This window comes from Vombatus ursinus, unplaced genomic scaffold, assembly GCF_900497805.2.
Source record: "Vombatus ursinus unplaced genomic scaffold, bare-nosed wombat genome assembly UNPS02014880.1, whole genome shotgun sequence".
Taxonomy (NCBI): domain Eukaryota; kingdom Metazoa; phylum Chordata; class Mammalia; order Diprotodontia; family Vombatidae; genus Vombatus; species Vombatus ursinus.
The window spans coordinates 819622-829894 of record NW_020954658.1 but is presented as its reverse complement, the minus strand read 5'-3'; positions in this window follow the sequence as shown (position 1 = coordinate 829894).

Here is a 10273-nt window from a genome sequence, read left to right as displayed (position 1 = left end):
CTTCCTTCCTTCCTTCCTTCCTTCCTTCCTTCCTTCCTTCCTTCCTTTCTTTCTTCCTTTGTTCTTTGCTTCCCACTATGCCAACCTGTCTTTCATGCCTAGCAGGTGAAGCACTCCAAGGTCTGTGTAGGGCAGTACTGAGCATTATAAACAACATTGGATTTAGAGGCAGATTTCTACCCTTTTTCTGACATTTTATAATTGCATGACTTGTATACAGAGGCACTGTGGTTCAGTAGAAAGAATGCTGTATTTGGAGTCATAGCATCTGGGTTTTATTTCTCTCTCTACTAATTAGTAGTTATATGACCAGGACAAATCATTTTATCTCCCTGACTCTCAGTTTCCTCACCTATAAAATGAGAAGATTAGACTAGATTACCTCTCATTTCTCTTCTAGATCTAAAACTGTGATTCCATGACCTTGGCCAAATCATTTAACCTCTATCAGCTCCAGTTTCCTCATCAATGAACCAGTGATTTTACTCAAATAGGAAATGCCCCTTTTCCAGTGGAGGTTGGTGCCTGCTCTCCAAGGCTCCAAAAGCACTGTTTGTAGTATTGACAGGCTAAGTGAATCTCACAGGGTCACATGGCCAGTATGAGTTACAGGTGACACTTGAACCCAAGTCTTTCTGACTTCAAGGTCTGCTTTCTACCCACTATGCCATGGGACTTGTCTTTCATGTGTTATTAGGAAATTGTTTTATAAACCTTAAAGCTCTATAAAAATGTGAATTATTATTATGAGTTTATTAGTAAATAAAAAATAGAAAAATGAGGCAAGCACTGTTAAACTATTTTTATAAGTTAATTATAAGCTTTAAATGAATATGTGTTTGTGTTTACTTGTACCAAAAGAGGGTTAGAATTTACCCTTTTGATAGAAGTAGGCTAAGGACAATAAAAGGGTGACATTTTGCGCTGGTGAAAAGAGCACTGAGCATAGTTGGAAAATATATGTTTGGGATCTAACTTATTGTAGTTATATTACTTTAGTGAAGTCATTTAACTTCTCTGACCCTCAGTTTCTTCATCAGTATAGTGTCAATGAAACATGCACTCCCTGCCTAATAGGGTTATTTTAAGGCTTAGATGATATAAGTGAAAGATCTTTGTAACCATAAAATATTACATAAATATAAGTTGATTTTCGTACATTTAGCACTGTCCAATCAGTGATAATCACTCACTTCCTCTAGAGAATTAGGAAGTCTCATTTCCCACTGACACTACACTTTTTGGGAAAAACAACACAAAACTCCTTGAGTTCAACAGGTTCCTCCTAGAAATACATGCATAAATAGACACTCTCCATTTTTTCCTTTATTCTTTCATAGAGTAAATTTTATGTCCAACCCCCAGACAAGAAGAGTTCTCGCCTACCATCAACAGTCTTTTTCTCCCTAAATTTTCTCTCCAAATGGGCAACATTCCAATTGGAGCACATACCTAGGGCAGTGTTGCCATGGTAACATGGTCAGTCCTATTGAACCCTAGAATTTTTTTTCTTTTTGTATGCAGAATGTAAAAATAACTATAAAAATAATAAGAGATTTTGTTTAATTGATGCTTTAGAACTGCAAAATATTTTATGTACATTATCCTATTTGATCCTCACACATAAGCCTTAGAGCTGAATAATGCACATATTATTATGCCCAACATATGAATGAGAAAACTGAGCCTCGGCGAGGTTAAGTGAATCATCTCAGGTCACATAGCTAAGTGAGTGGGAGGGTTGTGACTTGAATCCAGTTCTTCTAACTGTGAGTGCTCTTCTCACTAAATGGATCATGCCTATGGAGAATCATCAAGTCATCTCCAGAGGGTGTCATTTTCCCCTCTCACATAAAATTTAAGCACACATAACAACAACAACAACAAAAATAGTTAACATTTAGATAGCACTGAACTATGTTCCAGGTACTGTATTAAACATTTTACAATTATGATTTCATTTGATCCTCTAAACAAATCCTGGGAGATAGGTACTATTATTACACCCATTTTACAGATGAAGCAGACAGAAACTAACTTGTCCAGAGTCACAGAGGTAGTAAGTATCTAAGCCAAATTTGGACTCAGGTCTTCTTGACTCCAGGCACAGTGCTCTATCCACAGCATGGATTCATGACTTCCTGGGTCCCTCCTCATGCAGGAAGGGAGGCCTTGGGGAGGCAAAGATAGGTCAAATAATGAAATCATATGTTTGTCATTGTCTACCCTACTAAATTTTCCTAAATTACCCTACTAAATTCCTAAATTACCCTACTAAAATTAAAGAGCAAATCTTCTAGTCAGGGCACACGGATCTGAATCCCGATTCTTCCATTTCCTAGCTGTGTTATCAAGGGCATGTGACTTACCAGAGGTTAAGAGACTTAAATACGTTAAATAAATAAATAAATTTATAAATAAATATAATAAAATAAATAAACAGAATTGCATAAAAAAATTTATAAGAAGGTTAAGACTTAGAAAGGTAAGTCCCTGTCTTCTTATCAGTATCATAGAGGTAATAATACTTGCAATCTACCTCACAAGGATGTTATAAGTTAGATACTTGGAAACTCTAAGGTATTATGTAAATATTGAATCATCATTCTCTTCATTGTTATTACTACCTGTACTTATCCAAGGTTTATTTGAAAAACACTAAATCATCCTTAGGGAGTCTCTGGCACCAAAACTCCTCCAGATTTTTTGACTCCTCCCCAGTGTAAGATGACTTCAGCTGTCAAGTCACAGGTCTCCAGAGGGTCTGCTGGTCACTATGCTATCATGTCATCATTGACCTAATTAATCTCTAATTTTCAAGAGAAAATATCTGCCTATATCTATGTCCCTGAGAACAATAAGACTGTAGGGAGTGGAGAAGTTGAAAAAAGAGAAGATACCCTATGCCCCACCTGGAAGAAAGAATGCTCCTATCCAAGGATCAGCTTTTTAACTAGTAAGTGTAGGTACTGTGAGAAGAAGGATGAGAAGGGCAAAATGTTGATCCAGTCTCCTAAACTGATGCAAAGAAGGCATAGAAATAGTTTTCCCAAATCTCTTTCCTCATTTAGTCTTTTTAATTCCATATACATTTTTTCTCTATTTATTTTGTGTAGTATAACTAGCTTACCCTTTAAAATTATCTCTGGATCTTTGCCTTTGGCTGTAGAGTTGCCTCAATAAGTCTTTAACAGTTGTCTTGGCACTCACTATTAGTTTGTCAACTGGGTGAATGAATTGACCCCTGGAGAAAAAAATAACCCATAATATTGATTGTTGTCACTAAAATAACCAGTGTTAGCATTGAAGTCATAGAATCATGGAGTTTTAGAGTAGAAGGGACCTTGAAGATCATCTTATCCAAACCCTTCATTTTATGGTGGAGGAAATAATTGAGACTGACAGAGATGAAAGAATTTGCCAAAGGTCATGCAATGGCACAATCAGGGGTGGACTGAAAGTGTCCTATCATTCCAGTGTTTATTTGTACTAGAACAATTTTTTCAATTATTTATTTCTGTCTTCAAATTAAGATAAAAGTATCATCAAGGTAATAGGAAGCTATCTGCATGGTAACTCAAGTATAGTCAATGACAAAGTCAAGTAATAAATAGATGTAAATGTCATTTGTTGAGCTTTTGCTGTGAGCAAAGCAGTGTCCCTAAGTGAGACCTGCCCTTGAGTACCTTACATTATTTTTTATGTATAATTTTTAAAAAAATATTTTATTTTCAAATTACAGGACAGAGCAACTATTTCTATAACAGTACAATAAATAAGATGATTGCAAATGAAACTACAAATGTGCCATGTACAACTTTCTATTCCCTCCAAATATACAATCAACTTATCATGTAAATTTCTTTTTCTCCTTTTTTTCTTCCCTCCCCTGCCCCACCCTAGAGATGGATATCATTAGGCACAAATATGCATATATGTAAAATTATTGTATACACACTTTTATTTATCAGATCTTTCTCTGGATGCAGATAGTGTCTTTCCTCACATGTCCTTTATTTTAATTTGTTTATTTAAAAGTCAAAATGACACTGTCACTTAGAAACCAAGAAACAAAGAAGATAAGTCATCTGTCTTCCAAATTCACTCAGTTGATTGTATTAATATGAGAATTCAACATTCCAGACTCCTTCCAAAGGAATCTTCCAGATTAAAACCCAGAAAATTAATATGTACTTACTAAATGTTTGTTGATTGATTGGACAGAAAAGCACAATTACTGTTACTATTTAATAATTTGTTGATTGATTGAACAGGACAGCACAATTACTGTTTTTATGTTTACATCAATAATGATTGCAATGGGTCCTTTACAACCCTATGTATTATGTCTTAGATGTAGATTTTCCATCAGTATAATTTTGATTTCCTGCCAGAGAAAACAGAACTCTAATTCAAATATTTACCTAAAAGTTAGAGCTTTCCTTTCTGGTCATTACTATTTTGACTTCTGGAAGGTTAATGTTTTCCTCCATAACCAAACTGCTGGGTTTCTTAGGATCACATTATTTGTTTTTAAAATCTTATTGAGATTTTGTTTTTACACTACCTTCATTGCCTAAAATATCTCTTCCTTCACTCATTCAGAGAGCAATGTCTTGTAACAAAGAATAAAAAGAAAAGCTAACACATCAACTCTGTGAGACATTATATGTCATATTCCACATTCAGGGATGCATGTGTAAAACAAGGGTTCTTAGCCTCCATTGTGTCATGGAACCCTTTGTCAGTCTGATGATGCCTATGGACCCCTTCTCAAAATTATGTTTTAAATAATTGAAGGAAATGTTAAATTTCACTTATAAGTTGGTGAAATATATGCATATATGTATATGTGTATATGTATATGTGTGTGTGTGTGTGTCTGTGTGTGTGTGTGTTTTCTTATCTAACTTTAGGACCCCTTGAAATCTACCCATGGACCTGTAGTTAGTCCATAGACTTGCAGTTAAGAAACTCTTCTTAAAAGTAAGATAAAGACTGCCTCTTTGCAACAGTTCTGTGAAGGAATGTGTAGATGCTATCAAGTAAAACTGCTTTTTACAACAGCCCCATCATCTTCTCCTTGGGCTGCTAAAAGGAATGGTGACTGGAGAGATTTAGTCTGGGTAACCATTGTGTTTTTTAGGTTTTTACTGTAAATCCTATACAACCAGGCTCGGAAAACACATAACGAAAACCAGGGTCAGCCTTAGACAAAATTATGAAGTAGGTAAAAGTTGTCCTCACTTTCCTTTCCATTGTGTATCCTATATCCCCCAAATTTACCTCTTTCAGAGTTTCCTCTAGGTACCCACTACAAAATTTCCAAGGTCCCCCATTAAAACATCCCATTCAGGCTTGTCCTTTCCTCTTTTGTTATCGACTCATGCTATCCTCTTTTTCTCTTGTTCCAAAGCTAGTTACTTCCATGTTCTTCTCTCTCATCAAACTTTCTTGTCTTCTATTTCATCCACTGAGGTTAGGTTCTCAGTGGCTTATGAGGTGATGATTGGCTTCTCTAGTAAAATGATCCTTGCTAATGTGCCAATTACCGAATTTAAGTGACTTACTCATGTTCACATAGGTAGTAACTAAAAATTTAAGTGAATTACCTAGGGTCCCATGGCTATTTAATGGCAGAGTTGGGAATAAAATCATCACTACCTGTCTTTCTGGCTAATATTCTTCTCTAGCCAAACGCTGATTTTATTTTTAATTGGTAAGCCATCATATGGAAAAAACTTTGATGTTGTGGAAATCCCCATTTATCAGGCAATTTCCAACTCCCTGGAGTTGAATAAGGCATCATTAACCTTCCATCAGTGCTAAATCCTACAAGGAGATCATTTCAGAGAAGGAAATTCTATCCCATAAAGTTTTAACATCAGGGAAAATAGAGCTCAGTAAAAATATCTCAAAACTCATTTTGGGGTTGAAAGGAAGGCTAGAAACAGGGATAGAGGCATTAAAGAAGCTAAAGCCAATTTTAATCATGAGAAATGGTGGAATCACACCACAAAAAGCATGAGGAGGTTAATAAGGAAGAGTTATTCAACCAAGTACAGAGAAAAGTGGAAGACAATCACAGAATCATAATATCACAAAAAGGACTTCAGAAGTCATCTGGTGGCCTCCCCACACCTGAACATGAATTTCTTCCCCTACATTATTCCCAACAAATAGTCATTATATCTCCACTGGAATTTCTCTAGTTATTGGGAACCAACTACTGCTTGAAACAGCTCATTCCATTTTTTAATAACTATTTTTCCCCTCTTTCCATTGAGCTGAAATCTGTCTCTCTATCTCTACAACTTTCACTCACTCTTCCTTCTAGTTTCAAGCAAAGCAAGTCAAAGCCTTCTTTCCTATGAGAGTTTTTTGAAATAATTAGAGACAACTGTCATGAACACACTTTTCCCCATCCTCCAAGTCTTCTCTTCCCTAATCTTAGTGTTCCCAGTTTTTTCAATTGATCCTCAAATGTCATAGTAATTGTCCCTTTTATCTTACTATCCTAGCTGCCCTTCTCTAGATATGTTCTATTTTATCAATGTTCTTTTTAAAACGTGGCAGCCAGAACTGAGCCAATTACTTGTGATAGATTTGGAGTAGGAAAACATATTAGAGTGGTCAACTCTCTTTCCTGGTTCTGGGCACTATGACTCTATTAATTAGAGAGTTTAGAATGTCTTGGCTTTTTTTTTTTTTTGTCTGCCACATAACACTTTTGGCTTATAAAAAAACTGCCACTGAAAACCTTAGATCTTTTTTTCACAGAAAAAAAACACTTCTTCCTCTTCTGTGGTTTCACCTATTTTCAAGCAGGCTCTCATCTTCCAGGTCTGATTGAATAAACAGTGATATTTGAAGAGTAAAAGAAATGTCTTGTTAAAAGAATCTTATTCCATTACCATTCACCCCCATCTCCACCATAGTAAATGAAACTTCAATATTAGATAAGGAATAACATAGGAAGTGATTATGAACTGGAAACATCATCTTACTGTCCCAGAAGCCTATCTAAAAGGATCATTGCAAAGACCATTTGTGAAGGTGGAAAGGCTCTGGTAGGATCTGGAAGATCAGGATTTACCTGGGGATGTTAGGCCCTTGTGGGGTGCCATTGTTCTGGCTCTGGATAGCTGAGAACAGCAGAAGTCTGATAAGTCTCTGAGGTAAGAGAGTTTGGCTAGGATAGGGGAGAAAGACACTGAAAAAGAAGGTTGGTGAACACCAAAAAAGAAACTTCACACTTTGAGATTGAGTAGACACCCCTAAAAGACCAGGATGTGATCTATTTTGAATTTGTTTTGGCCAGGCAGCTGAGGCAAAACACTACTGAGGACATGTTAAAGAATAAAGAAGAGATGTACATACATGTTGTAGAGAGGGGGAGCAGAGAGGTGAAGGAGGAGGCTAAGAGAGAAGGTGTTAAAGAAAGGGAAGGTAGCTCTTACACTCCTCAATTAGCCATATGTCTAATATTTAGGTAATGAACTTCAAAAGATTCTTGACTCCATCTTGAAGTGAGGAACTTAGGCAGGGCAAAGCTCCATTTTGGGATTTTTCAACTAACAGAAAGATCTGTATTTGTTTGATATAATTTAAGAAGACTGGGACTAGATTAGTTACAAAGCATTCATGTCCATTCTAATCATAGTCATAAAATAATGATACAAATGCTAAAGAAGCATTAATAGCTTAATTTAAGTTCTTTCTCCCATGGCAGTTCTTCAGATCCTTGAATATAGTTATTATATTTACCCTCCACTTCCTACATATTCTTTATTCCAGGCTAACCACCATCAAGTTCTTTACTAATTTTCCTGCTACATGGATTCAAGTTCTCCTACTCTCTCCTGAAAGTTCTTTAGCTTCTGAATATTGTTTTTCAAAAATGGCACAGAACTGGAACACAAAGCTCCAGACATTGTTTGGGCCATGGTAGAAAGAGTATTTCTAATATTTTTTTCCTACTTCTTGAATTCTAAGTCAAATGCTTCCAGTATTTAAGTTCTGTTTTGTACTGTTATTGGCTGTGGAAGTGTGTGTGTGTGTGTGTGTGTGTGTGTGTGTGAAGGACTATCCCAAGTAAGAAGGTTTTTAACTTGCTTTATTTGACCCCTAAAAGGTACAATTTGGAGGAATGAGTGAAAGTTATAAAGGGACTGATTTCTGTTCAAGGTAAAGAAAAACTTCCTAAAAGTGAGTACTATTTAAAAGTATTGTCTCTAGAGACAGTAAATCTAGAGGTTTGCATAATAACTGCCATACATCCTAGATCATAAACTCCTGTAGGGAAGAATTCCAATCTTTTTTTTTTCTATATCACTATCATTCTGTATTATATGAGTGTAACCTAAAAACAAATTAATTTATTCGGTTATCCTGTCACATTGTTGACTAATCTTGACTTTTCTATAAATTAAAATCCCATGGTCTTTTTCACATGAACTGCTTTCTCATCTAGCCACTACGTTTCTAGTTAAATTTCTGAGCCTAAACATAGCACTTTACATTTATCTTTATCAGATTTCATCTTAATAGATATGGTCCATAATTAACTCTCCTTCCCCCTCTATCCTTTTAAAAATTTTTATTTGGTCAACAACTGTTTTGGTACTCTCTCCTACCTTTACATCATATGAAAATTTGACAAGCCCATAAAATTTTAGCTATAAAAATAGGATAACTCAATATGACACATAATTAGTTTTTTATACTATTTGTCAGAGCTAAAACTATGGATTCTAATAGATAAGGAATGTGGAGTTGATAGAAGGATAGTAGGAGGCAAGGAGTTTGTGAAAGATATAATGACTATACCTTTGTGTGGTGGTTGTTAGAATAGAGAAGTCATGGGGGTTAGAGAGGTCGAAAAATTAGGAAGCCAGGGTAGATATGGAAAGAATGTTTTAGGTGGAAAAGACTGTGAACCTAGTATTCAATTTATTGGGGAGGAAGGAGAGCTACCTAATAGTTCATAGATGACAGAAGCAAGTATTTGGACTGAAAGGGAAAGAAAAGTGGTACAAAGGAAGATAACATGTCAGGAATGATGAAATGGAGGAGGCAAATCTTCCCAGGTTGGTATGTAGCACTTGGGAGAAGAATGTTAAGGCCATTGAGTTTTAAGGGGGGTAGCTGATAAGTTAGCCAAGAAAGTGGATCATATGGGTGGCCATAACTGTGGTAAGGAGAATGAAGCTTACATGAAACACATTTTGCATCTGGGACAGAGCCTCAGCTACTTAATGGTTTGATCTCTGGAATTTATCTGGAAAGAGGGATATTAGATTGCAGCACAGTCTATTTGAAGAGCACAGACACTAAATTTAGGGAGGTGAAATTCATAAAGGGTAAGTGAGTTGTGTTATTGGGTATCAAAATTAAATTGGGTCACACATCACGATGAGTAGGATTCTAATAGGTTGGTGATCTGAGGAGACAACTGGGCAGGAAAGCAGATTGCTAGAGGCGAGAACATTGTCATATGGGATCATACAAGAGAAAGTTCAATGATAAGATTTAGTTTACTTATATTGCACCTTATTACCTCTACCCATTCATCCTTCAAGACCAATTCACATTATCTCTTCTATGAAGTTTGCCCTCAGTGTATCAGTTAGAAATGATCCTTCTTCAGAATTCTCTTTTATGTTATGGATATCTGTTTAGTAGCCTTGTATTTCTGACTACATTATAAGCTCATTGAAGTCAGAAACCATATATTTTTTCATTTTGAAACTCGTTCAGTTAAAAGAAAAATGTATTGCCCACAGTAGATATTTAAGAAATGTGTGACAAAATAAAATTTTCCTGAATTGTTCCAATGGATCACTTAAGATATTCCTTCACATGAAATACTATTATGTTTTAAGAAATGACAAGCAGGATGTTTTCAAAAAAACCTGGGAAGACATATGAACTGATGCAAAATGAAGTGAGCAGAACCAGGAGAACATCGTACACAGTAACAGTAATATTGTAAGGAATATTAACTATGAAAGACTTAGCTACTCTGATCAAGACAATGATCCAAAACAATTCCAAAGGACCCATGATAAAAAAAAAATTCTATACACCTCAAGAGAGAGAGCTGATGAACTCTGAGTACAGATTGAAGTGTAGTTTTTTTAACTTTCTTTATTTTTCTTTTTTTAATGTGTGTTTTCTTTTGCAACATGGCTAATATGGAAATATGTTTTGCATTAGTTCACATGTAAAATCACTATCATGTTGCTTGCTTTCTCAAGGGGTGGGGAAGGCA